Source organism: Lepidochelys kempii, chromosome 4 (assembly GCF_965140265.1).
Source record: "Lepidochelys kempii isolate rLepKem1 chromosome 4, rLepKem1.hap2, whole genome shotgun sequence".
NCBI classification, from domain to species: domain Eukaryota; kingdom Metazoa; phylum Chordata; order Testudines; family Cheloniidae; genus Lepidochelys; species Lepidochelys kempii.
The window spans coordinates 114,177,436-114,201,371 of record NC_133259.1 but is presented as its reverse complement, the minus strand read 5'-3'; positions in this window follow the sequence as shown (position 1 = coordinate 114,201,371).

The window sequence follows — 23,936 nt, the reverse complement described above, 5'->3', positions numbered from 1 at the left end:
AACAAAAAGATAGATTGTAAGTTCTTTGGGGTAGGGTCTAAGTACAAGACAAGAGAAAACAGATGGCTACAGGCAGACAGAGAAGTACAAGGAAAGAATATTTTCTAACTAGACAAGCTAGCCTCAACATGGGGGGAAGGGGTTGGACACACAAGCCAAGTGAATTATGTAATGGCAGCAAACATCATGTTAGTTCCACAATTTCTGAAAATATTCCCTTGGCCCTAGGTGGTCCTTAGGACCTGAAGGTCCTTTGGAATAACAAAATGAAAATACTATCGGGGAAAAAATGATAAATATATATGGGAAAGCGAGAGAGAGACAGTTTCTTGGAACGTGCACTAAGAAAGTGCTCAATGAAGTTTTGATGTGAAGCTAAGTGTGTTGACTTGGGATCCCATGTTAAAAATAGAAATTTAAATGGGCAATAAAAGAAGAACCTATCCAAACTCAGGGCCACTTGCCAGTATTTACCTAAACCTGCTTTGCAAAGAAGTGGGTGGAGGAGAGGGTTATGGGTGTTGCAATATTGCATGTGGCACAATAGCCAAAGAGCCATTTTATAGGTTCAGGACTGGCTGTTGCAATACACTGCTGAGTCACTCTTCACAGTGCCTCTGAGAAGGAAGCACTTGACTGCTTCTGCTGATGGCAGGACGCATGCTGGCTCATTGGCAGGCTGTAACCACCACGCAGCCTTCAGACCACACTGTGGTAGCACGTCGTTTTGGGGCTCTTCCGAACAGTCTCAGAAGAAAGAATCTTTCTTTGCTGTGTGCACATCTCACAGTACTAATAGGTTTTCTATGATCTCTCCCACCTCCCCGCAGCAGCCCTTGTCCAGAGCACAGAGAAGGATTTAGTTCTTTTAATTTATAGATGGTTCTTTTTTTCCTGTTTTTCTGTGGGATTAGTAAAAATATTTGAACACTGATATAAAATAATATACTTAGCTTTACTAGAGAAGGCACTCCCATGCCAGCAAATTCCAGTTTACTTTAAAAAGTACATATCCATATAAGTGGTTTTGGCTAGATAAACCCAACAAAGAAAGTTGGGAAGAAGTCTAAAGAGGATAGCCTTTTGCTTGTGGCTAGGATTAGTAGTAATGACAGTAAGATATGTACTTAAATAAGCAGAACTCAAAACAAAGTTTAACACTGACTTTCCACAAGAAATTGAACGCATCCTGCTGCCTGTCTATCAAAGCCATATTGAGGAACAGATAAGAAAAATGGAACAGATTACAGGTGACAAAGAAAGAAAGATACATACATACATACATACATACATCAAGCTGACCCATTTGGAGAAGGTTGGTCTGGCATAAAGGGCCAACCAATCCTCCAAATTAGAACATGTCATCTGTGTGGGTCCCACAGGTATCATTTTGTTAGTTCTCTAGTTTCCATAGAATCAATCAAGCTACGGAGAACCTCAAATTCTAAAGTAAAAAGAGAAAACAAATAAACACTGAAAAAGAGAGGGGAGTTATTTTGCAAGAAACACAACAACTTTCAAGGTTTTGTTTTTGCTTTTGAAAACAAAAGCTCAATATGTTGATCCTTCAGGTCACTTTGGAAATAGAAAGTTATAAGAGGAGCCACAAAAGGCCTTCGCAAAAAGAAAAGGAGTACTTGTGGCACCTTAGAGACTAACCAATTTATTTGAGCATGAGCTTTCGTGAGCTACAGCTCACTTCATCGGATGCATACCGTGGAAACTGCAGCAGACATTATATACACACAGAGATCATGAAACAATACCTCCTCCCACCCCACTGTCCTGCTGGTAATAGCTTATCTAAAGTGATCATCAAGTTGGGCCATTTCCAGCACAAATCCAGGTTTTCTCACTCCCCCCACCCCCATACATACACAGACCCCCATACACACACAGACTCACTCTCCTGCTGGTAATAGCTTATCAAAAGTGATCATCAAGTTGGGCCATTTCCAGCACAAATCCAGGTTTTCTCACCCTCCACCGCCCCACACACAAACTCACTCTCCTGCTGGTAATAGCCCATCCAAAGTGACCACTCTCTTCACAATGTGTATGATAATCAAGGTGGGCCATTTCCTGCACAAATCCAGGTTCTCTCACCCCCCTCCAAAAACCACACACACAAACTCACTCTCCTGCTGGTAATAGCTTATCCAAAGTGACCACTCTCCCTACAATGTGCATGATAATCAAGGTGGGCCATTTCCAGACCACTCTCCCTACAATGTGCATGATAATCAAGGTGGGCCATTTCCAGACCACTCTCCCTACAATGTGCATGATAATCAAGGTGGGCCATTTCCAGACCACTCTCCCTACAATGTGCATGATAATCAAGGTGGGCCATTTCCAGACCACTCTCCCTACAAAGGCCTTGTATTCGGTGGCTTCCAGGGGGAAGAGAAGTAGAAAGTACATCTCCCCCTCAGATATAAGAATCTGCCGGTGTGGTTACCAAGTGAAAGATTTTTCCAGAACTATCAAGGAGGCGTGTGTGATCCGAACAGGACTTTGGGAAGTGTCCAAGATCAGTGTCATTGGATATTAATGCAGTAATTTAGCACCTATATAACTTTTTTCATCTGTGGATCTCGAAGCACATTACAAAGGACTGTAATATAGCAGATTTGCAGATAGGGAACGTGAGTAAAGAGGGGTTACGTTTTCCAAGGGTCACACAGCAAATCCTTAGCAGACATAGGTTTAGAACTCAGAATGCCTGATTCCCAGTGCTTTACCCTGTTAGCCAGACCATACTGTCTCAATAGACATACTAGATCACCAGGTTATTGATGGGGAAGTAAAAACCCAAACACAAAAACAATCTTTTTCCTAGTTTGAGTTTATTTCCTCGTTTCATATTTATCAAGTTCTTGTCTCAGACTGCTATTTAGTCCCTTGTAGCCCCTGCCAACAAATCCATGTGTTTCGCTGAGAAATGCCAAGCCTCTTTTATAATTCTCTCCTAAGGTGAATTCAGGTGACCTGACTGTGACATACCAGAGGTTCACTCAGTAATTGGGTGGACACAGAACTCCCAAGGGCCCCAGTGGGGAAACGGGAAAGCGAACTCCTCCAGCCCAAGAATGTGCCCCTCCAAAAGTGGTCAAATTTTTATTCCTCCCCACATCCCCACTCCCAGCTATGTCTGTGTGGGCTGCAGCCAGCCAGCCAAACTTTGAGTTTTACCTTAATTATGTTGCACACCTCCAATCCTGGATCTTTCCCCAGAAATTTATGACCTGTACTGCCCAGCTCCCTTTGGACAGTTCAAATATACTAAGTCTGTTACTCCTTTAAGGGAATAATATGCCATCTTATTACTTTAAATAGTTACCCAACTCTTCAGCTTAAACTCACTAGATTAGATAAAATAGTAAAATGAGTTTATTAACTACAAAGGAATAGATTTGAAGGGAATAGAAGTAATGAGGCATAAAAGTCAGACATGGTTACAAGCAAAATAAAAATGTTTATTGGTGTCTAACTTAACAAACTATATTAGATTCAAAGCAAAGTTTTCTCACCACATGCTTCCAGCAATCTTAGTGACCAAACTTTTTAGGTCAGGACCCCTCCCCCAGAGTCCAACAGCCACTTCCTTTGTCTTTTCAGATGGAGTGAATGCAATGGGCAGGGTGGGGAGAGAGAGGTGTGTCTTGGGGGTGTCTGCCCCTTCCTTTGATAGTCCTGTCCCTGTTTGGAGAAGCATTTCCAGCTGGGAGCAAGGCGACAGGCAGTCTGTCTGGATGGAAACTCAATGCTGTTTCTTTGCTAAGATGTAGATTTTTGCCCCTGTTCCCTTTCCTGCCAAAGAATGGTCGCTTAGCATGGTCATTAGCAGATAATGGTCCATCAGCCTCATTTATATCTGACTGAAGCATCAGCTGGCCCTTTGTCTCTGAGGAACTGGGTTAGCCACTCCCCAGACTTACCTAGAAAAAATACTTTTAGGGCTTGTCTACACTGGCACTTTACAGCGCTGCAACTTTCTCGCTCAGAGGTGTGAAAACCCCTCATGGAGGTGGTTTTTTATAGGTGCCGTGACTACACAAGCCACATTAAAGTGCTGCCGCAACAGCACTTCAACATTGCTAACGAAGACATGCCCTTAGTCATGCCCTCAGCTTACATTTATAACTTTACATATAACCCTGCTACGTGCATTTTGTCATGGTAATACTGATCAGCAAATTAAGAGCATGTAAATGATACCTCTCAAGGCATACCTTGTACAAACATTATTACAATAGTGTGTAGGGTGTGAACAAGGGGGTACATTCTGTAGCACTGAGTAATTGAACAATGCAACCAGCTGCAGTCCCTCTTCTGAAGAGCTGTTGAAAAGGAAGGAACTCCTATCACCTACTGTAAGGAAGTTCTACTCCTAATAACAGTAATTATAGAAGGTCTTATTGTACATGAAGGCCACCTCCTGAATGTCCCCTTAAGAAAAGCACCCTATTTCAACCAGGTGACCATGAATGATATCACTCTCCTGAGGATAACACAGAGAGATAAAGAACGGATGTTGTTTGAATGCCAGCAAACATACACTGCAATACTTTGTTCTGCAATGATTTCTGACTACAGGCTACTGGCCTGGCGTGGTAAAGTGTCCTACCATGGTGGACGGAATAAGGCTGCCCTCCCCAGAAACCTTTTGCAAAGGCTTTGGGTATACATCCAGAAGAGCTTTATGGAGATGTCCCTGGAGGCTTTCCGCTCCATCCCCAGATACATTAATAGACTTTTCCAGTAGCTGTACTGACCACGAATGCCAGGGCAAATTAATCATTAAACATGCTTGCTTTTAAACCATGTATACTATTTAAAAAGGTACACTCACCAGAGGTCCCTTCTCCGACTGGCGGATCCGGGAGGCAGCCTTGGGTGGGTTCGGGGGGTACTGGCTCCAGGTCCAGAGTGAGAAACAGTTCCTGGCTGTTGGGAAAACCGTTTTCTCCGCTTGTTTGCTGTGACCTATCTACAAGCTCATCATCCTATTCTTCCTCATCCCCAAAACCTGCTTCCGTGGTGCCTCCATTTCCATTGAAGGAGTCAAACAACATGGTTGGAATAGTGGTGGCTGAACCCCTATAACGAGAGTTATAGTGTTTTTGTTGTGTGGTTGCTGTTGAGTATTTCAGGTTCAACCTGAAGCAAATACTTAGGCTTGAATAAAGACTGGGAGTGGATGTGTCATTACACAAAGTAAAACTATTTCCCCATGTTTATTCCCCACCCCATACTGTTCCTCACACATTCTTGTTAACCGCTGGAAATGGCCCATCTTGATTATCACCACAAAAGGTTTTGGGTTTTTTTTTCTCTCCTGCTGGTAATAGCTCACCTTAACTGATCACTCTCATTATAGTGTGGATGGTATATAGCACCCATTGTTTCATGTTCTCTGTGTATATAAAATCATCCTACTGTATTTTCCACTGCATGCATCCGATGAAGTGAACTGTAGCTCACGAAAGCTTATGCTCAAATATATTTGTTAGTCTCTAAAATGCCACAAGTACTCCTGTTCTTTTTGCGGATACAGACTAACATGGCTGCCACTCTGAAACCTTTTGTTATTCACACACTCTGTGCTTGTGAGTGGACAAGTATTGTCTCCTAGAGACACCCAGAGGCAGTGGTTAATTTTCCCTGATTACTGGGTGAGGGGTTGAGCTGGTTCTATTTGTATCGTTAAGAGGAACAGCTAGATATTGAACCTGGCCCTCTTTGCCGCCGACTCCACCTGACAGAAGGTGTCATAAATATAAAGGGAAGGGTAAACCCCTTTTAAATCCCTCCTGGCCAGGGGAAAGCTCCTCTCACCTGTAAAGGGTTAAGAAGCTAAAGGTAACCTCGCTGGCACCTGACCAAAATGACCAATGAGGAGACAAGATACTTTCAAAAGCTGGGAGGAGGGAGAGAAACAAAGGGTCTGTGTGTCTGTCTATATGCTGGTCTTTGTCGGGGATAGACCAGGAATGGAGTCTTAGAACTTTTAGTAAGTAATCTAGCTAGGTATGTGTTAGATTATGATTTCTTTAAATGGCTGAGAAAAGAATTGTGCTGAATAGAATAACTATTTCTGTCTATCTTTTTTGTAACTTAAGCTTTTGCCTAGAGGGATTCTCTATGTTTTTGAATCTAATTACCCTGTAAGATATCTACCATCCTGATTTTACAGGGGGGATTTCTTTATTTCTATTTACTTCTATTTTTATTAAAAGTCTTCTTGTAAGAAAACTGAATGCTTTTTCATTGTTCTCAGATCCAAGGGTTTGGGTCTGTGGTCACCTATGCAAATTGGTGAGGCTTTTTATCCAACATTTCCCAGGAGAGGGGGGGTGCAAGTGTTGGGAGGATTGTTCATTGTTCTTAAGATCCAAGGGTCTGGGTCTGTAGTCACCTAGGCAAATTGGTGAGGCTTTTTACCAAACCTTGTCCAGGAAGTGGGGTGCAAGGTTTTGGGAAGTATTTTGGGGGGAAGGACGCGTCCAAACAGCTCTTCCCCAGTAACCAGTATTAGTTTGGTGGTGGTAGCGGCCAGTCCAAGGACAACGGGTGGAATATTTTGTACCTTGGGGAAGTTTTGACCTAAGCTGGTAAAGATAAGCTTAGGAGGTTTTTCATGCAGGTCCCCACATCTGTACCCAAGAGTTCAGAGTGGGGGAGAAACCTTGACAGAAGGGTTACACATCATTTAAAAAAAAAAGTGGCAAGTGAAGATCCAGACATTTGCTGTTTGTACTAGCTTTTAATTTTCAAATAAAAACAGCTTAAGCCTTGTAGTTGACCAGCAATAAATATCATAGAATATAGGGGTCATCTGGTTTAGGAAAAAATGTTCTTCCCTAAAGTTTATTGTTTTATCAGTCTGTCATCCCACAAGCCATATCTATACATTTAAAATGTGCACCCTCAAGAAAACTGGGACCAATGAAGATCTTATCTATACACTTCAGACACGCTCAGCAAAATAGTATCTAGGGGCTGATTACAAAACTATGTGTGTCAGAAAATTCTTTCTTCAATATGAACTAAACTTCAGCCTTCCCTTATTTTAGCTGTATTCTGTTATGCAGAAGAACATCTTAAGGATCTTCTGCTGCTAAATTATTGTAAATTATTGATGTTTTATTCTGTGACCAGTCCAACAGGTTGTGCATAACAACAAGAGCTTCATAACACCCCTCTCAGACTCTCTGTCTAGGAAGCTCAGCCCTTAACGGTACAGTCCCAGTACCACATCTTCTCTTCCAAGCCATAACTTAATAACAATAACACTTAAAACCTTATTAATATAACACATAATTGCAAATATTTATAAGCAGCCTAATAACTAAACTTACTATCAATGTTCAAGTAGTGCTTGAGGTGTCCCGTGGTTTAGGTCTCCTCTGGAAGGTCAGGATGCAGGGACTCTCATGGGCAAAACATCAGATTCTGTGCCCCTTATCTCCCTCCCTTCTGGGATTGGAGAAGGTGTCACCTATTGCTCTGTCATATGTGCCCATGTGGGGACAACCAAAGCTTAATTTGTGCTGGGTCTTGCTGGGGCTCAGTCCTGGCACCTCTTTTCATGCCGGGGCAAAAATCCCAGCACCTCTTCTGTCAGTGGCATGTAAGGCGTTACCTTGCAGGTACAGCGTGTGCGAGGTCACACTGTGTGGTGGTTGCCATTTTGTAAAAACAAAACGGCTTCCTCCAGGCAATGTGACCTCTCATGTATGGTACATGTGAGGTCATACTGTGCAGAGGACACCATTGTTACTGCTTGAGCCCCAGCACCTCTAGCCTTGCAAATTAAGCATTGGTGACAACCTCATACAACCCCGGGGCAATTGTTTATGACACTACTGCAGTCTGCAACTATTGTTTCCCATCATAGAGATACAGTGTCATTTTCATGACCTGGTGGCAGCTCACCGGATCCCAGTTTATATTGATACTTTTATTTGCTTTATCTCTCTACACACCTGCAAGTCCTCAGGGACTCGGACATCACTCTCTAACAGTGCAGCAATTCATTTTTCTGTTGAACAAAATGTCAGGAGGTAACAACCCAGGCTTCATTGATGCCATTCTGCAAATTAACAGTGATAAACATGGATCAGAGTCAGACTCCACCGCCTTTTTCAGAAGGGTGTTTTATTATTTGACACCGTTTTCTACCAACCCATTGGACTGGGGATAATGGAGACCAGTGGTCACATGTCTAAACCCATATGTCACTGCAGACTACCCACTCATGCCCACTAAACGGTGGCCCATTGTCAGACATTATTATGTCAAGTATGCCGTGTCTAGCAAAACTAGATTTGATATGCACAATCATCTGTCTAGCTGTAGCGTCTTCTAGTCAGATATATCAGCGAAGTGAGAATAATAGTCTAGGACAAGTACAGCCAACATAAACAAATCTATGCCTACTTTGTTCCTAGGCGCCAATTCTTCTTGCGCCACCAACATGGGCTCTTTCACTCGACTTGCCCTATATTTTTGGCATTCACGACAAACCTAAACACCTTCCTCAACGTCACTGTTCATTTGAGGCCAGTATAAAACATCTCTGGCCCTTCTCATAGATGTTTCAATCCCTAAATGACCTTCCTGAATCCTTTTTTTAACATATTTTTCTGTAACACCTTAGGTATCATCGTCCTTTAAACAAAATCCCATCTAGAACTGAGACCTTCCCCTTAAATTAATAATATGGGCTGGTAATATGCTGTCATGGCCACCATATGCTAATAGCCTTAATTGCTTTCTGCAGGGTCTCAGCCTGTGCAGTAGTTCTGGCAATCAAAACCCTCATTTGATCTGAGACCAGACGTGGTATGTTCTGTTTGTTTTTAAAACTCAAATTGACATGTAGAAAATCTAGCTCTGGACTTTGCTGCACTGCATTTTTGTCAAAGGTCTAGCCAGTGTGTCTGCAACCACCAAGTCTCTCCCAGGTTTGTATTCAATTTGCAAATAATAACTTTGTGTCTGAAAAAAACAGTCTCTGTATTCTCACACCCATGTTTGGCAGGCCCCTTCTGGCAACGGCAACCAGTGATTTATGGTCAGTTTCAACTAACACAAACGTCCTGTAAATAAAGAGATAAAACTTTTTGCTTCCATGGACTAAAGCCAGAAGTTCCATTTTTATTTGAGTATACTGACACACAGTTTTTGTTAGCTCTTTTTGACACATAGGCTATAATGTCGATTTTAAAAAAAAAGGTTCCAGGGGCCATCCTCGTGGTGACAATCTGGTAAACCTAACTTCAGTACCAGCCAAACTGGTTGAAACTATAGTAAACAACAGAATTATCAGACACATAGATGAACACAATATGTTGGGGAAAAGTCAACATGACTTTTGTAAAGAAAAATCATGCCTCATCACTCTATTAGAATTCTTTGAGGGGTTCAACAAACATGCAGGCAAGGGTGATCCAGTGGACATAATGTACTTGGACTAGGGTGACCAGATGCTCCGATTTTATACGGACAGTCCCAATATTCACGGCTTTGCCTTATATAGGCCCCTATTGCCCCTCACCCCCGGTCCCGATTTTTCAAACTTGCTGTCTGGTCACCCTAACTTGGACTTTCAGAAAGCCTTTGACAAGGTCCCTCACCAAAGGCCCTTAAGCAAAGTAGAAAGTCATGGGATAAGAGGGAAGGGCCTCTCATGGATGAGTAACTGGTTAAAAGATAGGAAACAAAGGGTAGGAATAAATGGTCAGTTTTCACAATGGAGAGAGGTAAACAGTGGGCTCCCCCAAGAAGCTCTGCAGTCCCTAGAATTCCAGTACTGCTCCTTGTGGACAGAACCCAGTCAGAGCATAGAATTGCCACAGACACAGTGAATTAGAATTTGGCTCATTATTATTGGGATATATGACATAAAGCTGCCTCACAGGCGACGCTAATAATCTCTGTACTAACAAACTTTATGTATGATAATTATAAATCTGTGAGCCAAATTCTATTGGCAGTTACACTCAGGCAACCCCAGTGATGTCAAGTGATGTCACATAAGTGTAAGTGGGAACAGAATAGCAAAGACATAAACAATCAAGCTAAATGCCAAAGGTTTCCATCCTATCTCACAAGGCATGCAGTTGACTTCATGGTGATACAGGAGACCACGCATCCTCCTCCCACCACCCGGTTACTTCAGGAGAGAGAAGAGAACTTAAAACAGAACTTAGGTGTAGGAATTTTTCCCTTCTTCCTTCCAGTCTAATTCTCAGCATCAGTTGGCAAAGTTTTAATATTTCAACCCAAAAATCCATAGAAGGTGTATTTTGGTTGCACAAAAAATAAACTAAATACTCTGTAACAAACCCTTTAGTTTAATAATGCAGTTTATTAGGAAAAGTCAAGGGCTGGCCCTGGTAAAAGGACAAATGTCACAACACATATTTACAAAAGTCATACATTTCCCCTCTGTCTAACATAAGGAAGGAGTTTTAAAACCATAGCAGTAAAACAACACAAGGAATGTCATTTGTTTTGGACATTTGTACAGTCCTGCATCTGGTGGTTTTATTCATTCATGGTTTCATTCAAAGGGATTGTGGTCCATTAAGACTGAAGTCAAGTCTACCCTTTTACACTGCCAGGCTACACATGCTCTATTAATGATATGGCAGAGTGTCTCTAAAAAGACATAACTTTAAAAAGCTATTTCAAGATGAACCAACCTACAATGAATGAGCCTAGGAAGAGGCTTGATAGTAGTTGAAGAGGTCAAAAACAAACATCCACACAAAAGAAAATAGGCCTATAGAGATGTTTTCAGAGATGTTGAGCACCAAGATCTCTGATGGTCTTCAGCTGGAGTCGTGAATGCTAAGCACTACTGCAGTTGGGCTGCTGTAATCAGAGCTCTGAAGGAAAGAAGAAAGGCATTGTAAATGTTGGGATTACCACAGAAGAGCCAAGGCTGGGAAGGGACCTCCTGGGTCATCACAACCACTCTCCTGCTATCACAGGCAACCTTGTCATGTATTGCCATTTATCAAGCTCCATTTTCACAATAGGGGACAGCAGAGCAGCAGCAAATCAGGAGGAAGAAAGAAAAAATGTTAAGGACCAAAGCTCCAATTCCTGCCTCTGGCCAAACCATGACAATAGAAGTGATGCCAAAGTGACCAGAGAGAGTGAAAAAAAAATGCCATGGGAGCTCCATCATGTTACGCACTCATTAGGGGCCTGTGTCACCTTCCCTTGACATTAATGGAATATCGCCCATTGGCTTCAAAGATGCAGGATCAAACCCTAGGTGCATTTTGGAGCTTTCAGCATTAAGTCCCTTTTTAAGGCTTGTGCTCCCTCTGTGACTGACTGAGTTAGCCATAGGGACCTCACATCTCAGAGTCAGGGAGGGTCTTTGTGTGTACTTTATCTCTGCAACAACATTCCCAAGAGCACAGGGAGGATGAATATTTCCCCCCGAGCAAGAGATGGAGCTTGGAAGTCTTGTTGAAAATACCGAGTCACCACTGAAGGGTGGGAACCCCTTCCAGAAGGAGTAGGGCCTTGTAGACTGGCTGAACTGCACAGTTCTGGTTGGTCTTTGTTATATAGTGAACAGGGCTAGAATTTGGTCCTGTATCTATAAAGAGTGACATATTTTTCCCCCTTCATTCATGTTTTCATCATGAAGCCCCACACTGATCAAATAGATATTTTTTATTACTTAGGCTCTATGGCAAGCTGGACTTAAATTCAGTGGCCAGTTCCCCAGATTCCATAGCAGTCAGAGTGGAGATTCTGCAACAGCTCCATTTAAACTAAATCTCTGAGTTTTCAGTGAATTAACTATGAAAATGAGCAACAGCCAGTACAGCAGCTCCTGAGTTATTTATTTTTATATTAGATTCTGTTTGTTATCGTGTTCCAACATTTGCCAGTTTCCAGGGTGCCAAAAAATGTTTGTGCTGACAACATAGATCACAACAGAAGTTGTCAGGAGGTAAAGTGAACCTTTGGGCAGTTCGATAGGGCTTTTGGAACATGGCGAGCCCTGGGACACAGTTTGCAATTGTGGAAAAAGCACTTTGGTTGAGCATTTCTTCTATAATTATCAGCAACGAAAGAGTTAACAATGCTGTTGTTTAAATTGTCTTCTTTATGTTTCAGAGTTAACAACCTACTGGGACAGACAGGGCAGTTCACACTTCTTGTTGCAAGCTGTAGGTTGCTATGTATTTATGTTAGAGAAGGCAAGGTCAAAGAAGTGCGCCTTAGACTTGGAGTGGAAGGTGGTGAGGTTTGTGATGGTCCTTAGCTCCTGGGGGATTTCCTTCCACAGTCTCGGTCTGGCCCCCCAGGAAAGTTCTGTCTCCTGCTACAATAAGCTTTACTTATTGTAGAGAGCTCCATTGTGCCAGAGGAGTGGAGCTGTCGATCCCAGTTTTCATTGCAGTTTAGGTTCAGTTCATGTTTTCACAGTTATTGCCACAACCAGAGCCCTACTTATTAACGTTAATTTATTTAGTATTTATACATCACCCAAAATGATTGTCAGGACAAACAGAAAAATAAATTCCCTCCACGAAAGAGCTTACTATCTAATTTTAGATAAGAGATTCATGTGAACTTTGAGAGGAAATAGTTACATTGCCATTATGATGAGCAAATACTATAAATGAATAGTTACTGAAAAGTTTAATGAATATAAGTTCCTATTAACAGAATGACAGAGGCATAGTGGAAAGGACAGGAGTCGTAGGAAACAAGTAAATTTCCACCACTACTTTTTGGGCATGATCTACCATTGTATTGCTCCACACTGGTGGAGTAATACAATGGCGAATCAGGGACAAAATACCTAAGAAAAGAAAGAAATGTTGATGTCATTGAGCAAGAGTTTAATGTTACAGCATAAATACATACAAAGATTAAAAAACAATATTTTAATTATACTAAAAACTACTTTAATTGCACTTTTAGTGATTTATATTATATGACAAACTTTGAAATAGTACCTTACGTAACATTTGCCCCCAGTGATTTTTTTTTTTAAAAAAACTTTGTTTATATTGAATTTTCATGACTGAAGGAAATGTAAAACCAAACTGTGCAGGCAAATTAAAACTAGGGCACATGTACTGGACTGCAGTGTCAATTGAGTTTTTGGAGATGTCTCTGCAGTGCAGTGTGTGAACTGTAATCAATAGAGAATTAAAATGATCCATGTAGCATTACGATGCTATCTTAAATTGGGTGAAAACTGACATGAAGATCACGTTAATCTATAAACGTGTTATGTGGAATTATATTTGAAAGCAAGCACACACAGAGTCAAAGAGATGATGTTTGAAATTAGAGATGAGGTGGTTCAAAAGGATGCTCCAGTGCCTAAGGCAAGGGGCTGGGTGTTGGGAGACGTGGGTTCTAATGCTAGCTTAGCTACTGACCTACTTGTGTGGGACAAATCATTTTGCTTCTTTATGCCTTAGTTTCCCTATCTATAAAATGGGCATAACAAAATTTACTTTTGTTAAGCACTTTGAGATCTACTGATGAAAAGCACTATAGAAGAGCTGAGTATTATTTGTAAATTGATTTAGGCCAATCTCTAACTATTAAAGACCAGGTTGAGACCTTATGTGGGGGACAGATTATCTCACATCTGCCTACTGTGAGGTTTCTTACATAGTCCTCTGAAGCATCTGGTGCTGGCCACTGTCAGACGCAGGATACTAAACTAGATATACTTTGGGTCTGATCTAATCTGGCAAGTCCTCTATTGCTAAATAATTAAGAAGGCAGTCCTACCTCACAAAATGTTTTGCAAATTAGTGTTAGCATAATCCACTTTAAAACACCACACAGTGAGTTATGTCTATACGGGTCATTTGAGGGCAGACCTCAGGCCACAAATCATGCTGACAGTTTTCATAGTTTTGTTTTCATAGTTCCTTTAGCAATTTGTTCAACATCACAAATCACTACTTACCTAGTCAGATATGCAGAAGTAGGTGACAGAGCAATATCCCCTTCTAGGAAAAAAATGTACAGTTTTATGAGAGAAGTAGGACTACTAACATAGTGCTGTGATAAATAAGCTAACAGCAGCATAATATTAGGAACAGTTCTCCCTGCCATACACATAGCATGTAGCAGGGACTGTAATTACTAACATAATGCATATCATATGCATGATGTGTGATGCTGAAAGACTGCTGAAGGAAGAGTGGAAAAGATTAGATCGATGAAGTCATGTGATAACGCTGAATGTTAGCTAACAATGAAGTATTACATTGCTTAGGCATGCCAGAATAGAATTCTATGCTATATTGGACTGATTAGGTCATTAGTTCATCACCAATTACAGTACAGTACAGTACAGTTACCGGGGCCACTTATACCATACAGGACAAAATATTGGTAAACCACAGCAGCACCAGCCCTCTCTGTGCTAAGGAGGCAATTATACACAGTAGGGTAGCAAAACACACTGGTTGAGCAGTAAAATGATTTTACCCTGTAACTCATTAGAACATTCCAAGCTGTTAGAGTTGGTGTTGTGAATGGAAGAATGGCTAGGTGGCACTCTGTCAACGCTTGATCATCTCTGAAGTGTAAACTCAAAAAATCTCCATAAGCAGTTTCCTGAGGCTACTCACTTGACCTTCCCATATGCATTGCTAAGAGGACAAACATTTACAATGGAAGAGGACAAGAAACAGGAAATAGATTGTGGGAAAACAAAACCAATCAACTAAAACTACTTCTATGTACATACAGTAAAGTTAGACACATATTGTACCAGAGTCCTGCTAGTAATACAGATCATTTGGATAGTTGATTAATGATATGTTAACAAAACAATAACTAATATACGCCCAAAGGAATTTATTAAGTACAGAGTCTAATATAGCTCCACATTCCAATAGAGTAGACAGCACATTAATTGAATTGTTATTATAAAGTCTTGTTATCTTGTGAGAAAGAGTTTATTAAGACAAAAGGAGGCCAGCTGCATGGAGAAAGATTCTTATACTTGTTGGGTAGACCCCTGTACAAGGCTGCCTGGCACAAAATGACCATGAAGGATAATTCATTTTTTTAGAAGCATGGGATTGTGGAGAAACCAACTAGCTACAAATTGTGTGAATACAATATTATAGCTATAATTTAATTATTATTACTAATACTACACATTTATATAGCATCATATATTTATGCAGCATTTTACAATCTGCCTAAAATACTAGGGTTGTCAAGTAATTAAAAAAATTAATCACAATTAACTGCATGATTAAAAAAATTAATCGTGATTAATCACACTCTTAAACAATAATAGAATACCATTTATTTAAATATTTTGGATGTCTTCTACATTTTCAAATATATTGATTTCAATTACAACACACAATACAAAGTGTACAGTACTCACTTTATATTTATTTTTGATTACAAGTGTTTGCACTGTAAAAAGACAAAAGAAATAGTATTTTTCAATTCACCTAATTCAAGTACTGTAGTGCGATCTCTTTATCATGAAAGTTGATCTTACAAATACAGTATTATGCACAAAAATACTGCATTCAAAAATAAAACAATGTAAAATTTTAGAGCTTTCAAGTCTACTCAGTCCTACTTCTTGTTCAGCCAATCGCTCAGACAATCAAGTTTGTTTACATATGCAGGAGATAATGTTGCCTGCTTTTTGTTTACAATGTCTCCTGAAAGTGAGAACAGGTGTTCTCATGGCACTGTTGTAGCTGGTGTCACAAGATATTTATGTGCCAGATGCACATGCTTCAACCACCATTCTAGGGGACATTCATCCATGTTGATGACGGGTTCTGCTTGAAAACCATCCAAAGGAATGCAGACTGATGCATGTTCATTTTCATTATCTTAGTCAGATGCCACCAGCAGAAGGCTGATTTTCTTTATTGGTGGTTCGGATTCTTTAGTTTCCGCATCAGACTGTAGCTCTTTTAAGACTTCCGAAAGCATGCTCCCTACCTCAGTCCTCTCAGATTTTGGAAGGCACTTCAGACTCTTAAATCTGGGGTCAAGAGCTGTAGCTATCTTTAGAAACTCACATTGGTACCTTCTTTGTGTTTTGTGAAATCTGCAGTGAAAGTGTTCATAAAACAAACAACTTGTGCTGGGTCATCATCCAAGACTGCTATAACATGAAATATATGGCAGAATGTGAGTAAAACAGAGCAGAGGACATACAATTCTCCCCCCAAGGAGTTCAGTCACAAATTTAATTAATGCATTATTTTTTTAATGAGTGCCATCAGCATGGAAGCATGTCCTTGGGAATGGTGGCTGAAGCATGAAGGGGCATACTGTCAAAGTCAGATTCAAGACTCACAAAATTTGTCAGACCACTCTGTTTATTAGCAAAGCGCTTTGCCAATGCACCCAGATATGTGAGCCTCCTGCAAAAGCTCAAGCTAACTTATTTAAACAGATAAGGGAAAGCCAATTTAACGTAAGAGACAAAAGGAAGCAGAAACTGACAAATATACATACATATCTTATTTGCATACTAACGTTTACCAATCTCCTAGCTCAGCAGGAGCTCTAAGTTAATTAGTTTGAGGACCCATTGTCTCACACTCCTTAATGTTTCTCTTCCTGACAACTATATTTCAACAAAGCCTTCAAGCAGCATTTCTTTAATGAATTATAATTTCAATATAATTCATTCTACTTTCACAATACAAATGTTTAGCATATCTGGCACGTAAATACCTTGCAACGTTGGCTACAAAAGTGCCATGCAAATGCCTGTTCTCACTTTCTGGTGACATTGTAAATAAGAATAGGGCAGCATTATCTCCTGTAAATGTAAACAAACTTGTTTGTCTTAGCGATTGGCTGAACCAGAAGTAGGACTGAGTGGACTTGTAGTCTCTAAAGTTTTACATTGTTTTGTTTTTGAGTGCAGTTATGTAACAAAAAAAATCTACATTTGCAAGTTCCACTTTCAGGACAAAGAGATTGCACTATAGTACTTGTATGAGGTGAATTGAAAAATACTATTCCTTTTGTTTATCATTTTTACAGTGCAAATATTTGTAATCAAAATATACACTTTGTTTTCACTTACAACACAGAATACAAGATATATATGAAAATGTAGAAAAACATCCAAAATATTTAATAAATTTCAGTTGGTAGTCTCTTGTTTAACAGTGTGATTAAAACTGCGATTAATTTTTTTAATTGCGATTACATTTTTTTAATTAATCGCGTGAGTTAACTGCGATTAATCGACAGCCCTATAAAATACATTCACTGTCCACAAAACCTTATAATCTAAGATATCAGATTTAGTGAGAAAATTTATAAATGCCATATGCCAATACACATAGGCATATTCTGATCATTCAAAGGGCTAAAGAGGCAGAAAACAGAATCTATTATTATGCAGCTGTAGCAGGTACGAGGTAGACAATCAGACACTCAGATTCCCAAAATCCAGGCTTGACCTCCCTATTCCTAAAAAAATACTCAATTGGTGAAGAAATAGTGTGCTGAACCTTATTCAATACTAAGAGACTGGCACACTATATTCCAAGGCCTCAGCCTTGTGAGCATGGCACTTCATTCTTGGTGTAGTTGTCCTCAAGGCCTTATTTACATTGGTTTTACGACACTAGAATTTTCCACAAAGTTGCTTGATTTATATCTATAAAAGTGCGAGCAGAATCATACCTCTGTGAGAAAAAAACAGCTACTCATCTTCTCGTAACTCTTGTTCTTTGAGATGTGTTGCTCATGTCCATTCCAATTAGGTGTGTGTGCGCCATGTCTACAGTCGTCGGAAAGTTTTTCCCCTAGCAGCACCTGTCGGATCGGCTGTGGAGCCCCCTGGAGTGGCGCCTCCAAGGCGGGTAATATAGGTCCCTGCCGACCCATCGCCTCTTCTGTTCCTTCTTGCTGGTTACTCTGACAGAGGGGAAGGCAGGTGGTTTGGAATGGGCATGAGCAACACATCTTGAAGAATAACAGTTATGAGAAGGGGCGTAACCATTTTTTCTTCTTTGAATGCTTGCTCATGTTGATTCCAGTTAGGTGACTCCCAGGCCCTAACCAGGCAGTGGGGTCAGAGTTCATAGAATCGCTGACTGGAGCACCACTCCTGCCGAATGCTGCATCATCTCTGGTGTGCTAGGTAATCGCTTAAGGAGAGGTGAAAGTGTGAACCGAGGACCATGTTGCCACTCTGCAAATGCGCTCTTGTGGAATGTGCTGTTAGTGCAGGAGCCAGTACTTTTGCCAGATCATAGCATGCCCAGATACAGGACCTGATCCACCATCAGATCTCCTGCGATGAGACCAGGAGACCTTTCATCCAGCGTGCAACTACCACAAACAGCCGGTTCGACTTACAGAACTCTTTGTGCATTTAGTGTAAAAGTCTAGCACTCATTGAACGTTCAGGGAGTAGAGCCTTTGTTCTCAACTATCCATGTGAGGCTTAGGGTAAAAGACCGGTAGGAAAATGTCCTAGTTGGGGTGGAATTGGGACACAACCTCTGGGAGAAAGGCTGGGTTTGGTCTAAGTTGCACCTTGTCTTTATAGAAAACGGTGTAGGGAGGGTCAGGGGAGGGGCGCCTCTCCCCTGGCTGCAGCAGGTCCGAGCCAGGCTGGGTTGGGGCTGGGGGAGAGGAATCGCTTCCCACAGCAGCCCTGTGTGCCTGAGTGATGCTAAATAGGCTGCTGCACGGCTGCGCAGCTTAGAGGAAATTTAGGTCACCACCACTTTCATTGCATAATTGATTACTAATTATTACTTATTGCAGATTTGATTTACCCTCTCCTTGATGCTCTGTTAAACATGATCTATTGATAAGTAGTATATTAATTGCAATACCTAATTAATTGATCAGTTTATTGTAAAATTGATTCATTGCTGAATGGTTCCTTTTGTTACTTCAATCCACTAATTCAGTGCACTGTCTTCAACTTCATTGCCATACCCACTGCATAGACTTCCACTGCTGTGTCACCAGTGACACATGCTAACTGATTTACCACCGAATTTACTCACTAACTCAGAACATTCCTCTGTGTCATCGTCACTCTCTGCATGAAAAATTGGCTAGATGATGTGTCTCAAAATGTAATTGTAAAAAGGGAATCATCATTGAATGGCTGTGTTTTTAGTGGGGTCCTGCAGAGATTGGTTCTTGGCCCTATACTATTTAACAGTTTTATTAATGACCTGGAAGAAAAACACAAAATCACCACAGATAAGATTTGCAGATGACACAAAAAATTGGGGAGTGATAAAAAAATGAACAGGATAGTCACTGATAGAGTGGGGGTCAAGCAAACAATGTGTGTTTTAATCAGGTTAGATGTAAATGTATACAGCTGAGAACAAAGAATGTAGCCATATAACAGGATGCGGGACTCTTCCCTGAGAAGCAGGAACTCTGAAAGAGATTTGGTGGTCATGGTGGCTAAGCAGCTGAACACAAGCTCCCAGTATATCACTGTGGCCATGAGGGCTAATGCAATCCTGGGATGCATGAACAGGGGAGAATAAAACAGATTTTAATGAGGAATCCTTGTAGCACCTTAGAGACTAACAAATTTATTTGGGCATAAGCTTTCATAGGCTAAAACCCACTTCATCAGATGCATGGAGTGAAAATACAGGAGCAGGTATAAATACATGAAAGGATGGGGGTTGCTTTGCCAAATGTGAGGTCAGGGTAATGAGATAAATCAATTAACAGCAGGATACCATGGGAGGAAAAATAACTTTTGAAGTGGTAAGAGAGTGGCTCATTATAGACAATTGACAAGAAGGTGCGAGTAACAGTAGGGAGAAATTAGTATTGGGGAAATTAAGTTCATGTTTTGTAATGACCCAACCACTCCCAGTCTCTATTCAGGCCTAATCTGATGGTATCCAGTTTGCAAATTAATTCCAGTTCTGCAGCTTCACGTTGGAGTCTGTTTTTGAAGTTTTTTTGTTGAAGAATTGCCACTTTTAGGTCTGTTATTGAGTGACCAGAGAGATTGAAGTGCTCTCCTACTGGTTTTTGAATGTTGTGATTCCTGATGTCAGATTTGTGTCCATATATTCTTTTGCTTAGAGACTGTCCGGTTTGGCCAATGTATATGGCAGAGGGGCATTCCTGGCACATGATGGCATATATCACATTGGTAGATGTGCCGATGAACGAGCCCTTGATGGTGTAGCTGTTGTGGTTAGGGCCTATGATGGTGTTCCTTGAATAGATATGTGGACACAGTTGGCAATGGGCTCTGTTGCAAGGATAGGTTCCTGGGTTAGTGGTTCTGTTGTGTGGTGTGTGGTTGCTTGTGAGTATTTGCTTCAGGTTGGGGGGCTGTCTGTAAGCGAGGACTGGCCTGTCTCCCAAGGTCTGTGAGAGTGAGGGATCATCCTTCAGGATAGGTTGTAGATCCTTAATGATGTGCTGGAGCGGTTTTAGTTGGGGGCTGTAGGTGACTGCTAGTGGTGTTCTGTTACTTTCTTTGTTGGGCCTGTCTTGTAATAGATGACTTCTGGGTACCCTTCGGGCTCTGTCAATCTGTTTCCTCACTTCACCAGGGGGGTGTTGCAGTTTTAAGAATGCTTGATAGAGATTCTGTAGGTGTTTGTCTCTGTCTGAGGGATCGGAGCAAATGCAGTTGTATCTTAGAGCTTGGCTGTAGACAATGGATTGTGTGATGTGGTTTGGATGAAAGCTGGAAACATGTAGGTAAGTATAGCAGTTAGTAGGTTTCCAGTATAGGGTAGTGTTTATGTGACCATTGCTTATTAGCACTGTAGTGTCTAGGAAGTGGACCTCTTGTGTGGACTGGTCCTGGCTGAGGTTGATGGTAAGGAGGAAATCATTGAAATCTTAGTGGAATTCCTAAAGGGCCTCCTTCCTATGGGTCCAGATGATGATGTAGACGTCATCAATGTAGTGCAAGAAAAGTAGGGATGTAAGGGGACGAGAGCTGAGGAAGCGTTCTAAGTCAGCCATAAAAATGCAAGTAATCATCACCTTAAAATTGCTGGAAGATGAAAGAACATACACACACCAGATGTTACTACTGTGCCATCTAGAGTTAGAACCACACCACTGCAGCTCATTGTACATGTCAATCTGGTATAAAATTCACTTGTGACATGGGGAATCCGGAAGCTAAATCTGACAACAAAGATCATTACTGCTCTCCATACTAAATCTGGCAGTTACAGCCTACCCATGTCTCTTGTAGACTGTAGGAAATACATAGAATATCAGGGTTGGAAGGGACCTCAGGAGGTCATCTAGTCCAATCCCCTGCTCAAAGCAGGACCAATCCCCAATTTTTGCCCCAGATCCCAAATGGCCCCCTCAAGGATTGAACTCACAACCCTGGGTTTAGCAGGCCAATGCTCAAACCACTGAGCTATCCCTCCCCCCATAGCTCATCCTTTCTAAATGGCACCCACTGGCAATGAACATCCTTCTCCATACACAGGTGACTATCACATGCCAGAATACTGTTGCTACTGGGCCCAGGTTGGTAACTACTGGTTTATCTCATCCCTATTATTTATATCGGTCATTGTTTCCCTTCTACCATCTTATTCTAAAATAGTGACAATTTAAGTGAATGGTCTTGTGTTGTATCCCTTATCCCCTTTCTTTGCTTCATCTGTATATACATTTTAAGCATTTATTCTAGTGAATTTGTGCAGTGCTCAAATCAGGCTAAAAACTAAAGGGCCAGATTTTTCCCAGTGCTCAGCATCTGGTTGGTTCTGGATTTTTGGAAGAGCCCAGCAGTTTACAGATGTCAGTTTTTCAAAAATGCTCAGCTGCTATTGAGAGTCATCTGGCCCCTTCCTACAAGCATTTAAATAGAAGCTAAAAGTGCAGAGATCTTTTGAAATCTAGCCCAAAATAAATTAGAGCATTTAAAATTAATGTTTTTGTTTATTTAAAGGCAGAGGCAATCTAGATTTCCTTGAATTCCTCCTCTTTTTTGGAGCCTATCATGCCAGAGGCAGTAGTTGCAAGAGTTGGATTTTAGAGTACAGCTGGTACCTCACCTGTGTCTCCACACACTTCTAAAGGCCTTGGATCTAAAAGTTTAACATGCTGGAAGCAGATTCTCCCTTTTTTTAAAATTATTTTTTCATAAAGAGACCACTACCTAAACTAAGAACAGGCTTTTGCCATCTACATTAAAATCTAATTTTGCATTAATCTAGTTAGTTTATAGGACTCCTACTAGTTAAAATACTAGGTATTTCAGAGAAAATATATTTTCAGTCATGTGAAAAGAAATAGATTGAACTCATCCCCAGAGCTTCTCTAGACCATCTCTTTCTACTTCATCCCCAGCAAGCCTCTGCTGTAATAGGTCTCTCTGCACATTGTTCTCATCTCAGCTGCATGAATAGCCCTGTAGCACTCACTCTCTCCACTGTAGCATAGTGGGTGTTCTTTGATGGATGCTAGCAGTTCATTTAGCCTAGACTAATAAATCCTATAGGCAGCCAATCTACAGACCCAGCAGGCCTTGTTCTTTGCTTTTACCAAAGCACTATCATTAGACTGCAGAAGAAATCACTACCTACCCTATTTTCTGATGAAGATGTGCATCTTTGGAAAACAGGGCCTAATTCCCATACCACTCCCTTAACGGAAACCCCATTCTCAGCCTAAAGGCTCTTTTCTTGAACATCTGAAATACTTGTAATCATGGTCTTCACCCCACCCCCTTAAAGTCTTTAACAGTTCTTACAGGACATAGACACCCACTTTAGAATGGCAGAAGAGGATCTTGCAAGCTATCACTGGACAGCATCACACCAAAGAACTCTGATGAGAATTGTCACGAGTTTGCTATTGTACTTACTGAGAGGACGGTGACAGTCATTCACAAGTGTTATTAGTCAGTACAATAGCAAGTTGGGTCTCTTCATATTTTATTCATTAGGTTCTTCCTCTAGATGGTAGCAGTTTACTGTATTTTAGGAATTTCTATCAGACATTTCTAGTTGTATATTGAGTTGCTACACAACCAAAGAAGTCATCTTGATCTAACCTACCAGATTAGAAACCCATAATCAATGCCAATAATGAATCTGACAGAAGCTGAAGCCCAGAGTATTCCTACACCCTGCTATCTAAGCATTAGTCATAGTCAACACAAGTGTCTCTGGCTAACAAGCACTTACTAGTACTATCAGACTCAGTTTAAGACTAATTTCTATGGGCAGTAAACTTAACCACTTTTGGCAAAACTAGAGAAGAGCTGCCCTCCGCCAGCCAGCAGAGCAGTGCTGGACTCTGCACAGCACTCATTTCCCTTCCACCTCCTGTAGATCACACCCTCCAACTGAGATATGGAGCTACTAGAGGTGGGCTTGGAATAGCTTATTTATTGGATGGCAGGGAGCCTCAATAACTGGTGACTTTTCCATTAAAAAAAAATTCACCACCACAAGATGGTAGAACCACCTGTAGTGAATAACTCAAGTAGTTGTTTCAGTATAATGATAGTGATCATTTCATTGATATCACATTTGCTTGTTCAGAGAAGACAGACTTGACTACCACAGAAAGAGCAGATTCAGTGCTATAGCAGTGCCTCCAGGTCATATTTGAAGAACAGTGGTCACTGCACTATAAGTGTACCTAGACTACTATATAGCCAAGGTTGTTAGCTTGGCACTTGCTCATCACTCTTCACTTCAATTATGTGCACACGTACACTCCTGCAATTTCCTGTCTTGAAGTTCAGTGTACAAAGATGCTGAAAGATAGGGAACGGTGCAAAAGGCCCAGTCAAGAATAGCTGATATAAAATAAATATTCCAGTTTTTCCAGTGAAAGCTGCCTTAGTTGTTGAACTCTACAAGTTGGCTTTATGTCAGAAGACAAAAGGTTGTTTTTAAATTGTAACTTCCAGACAC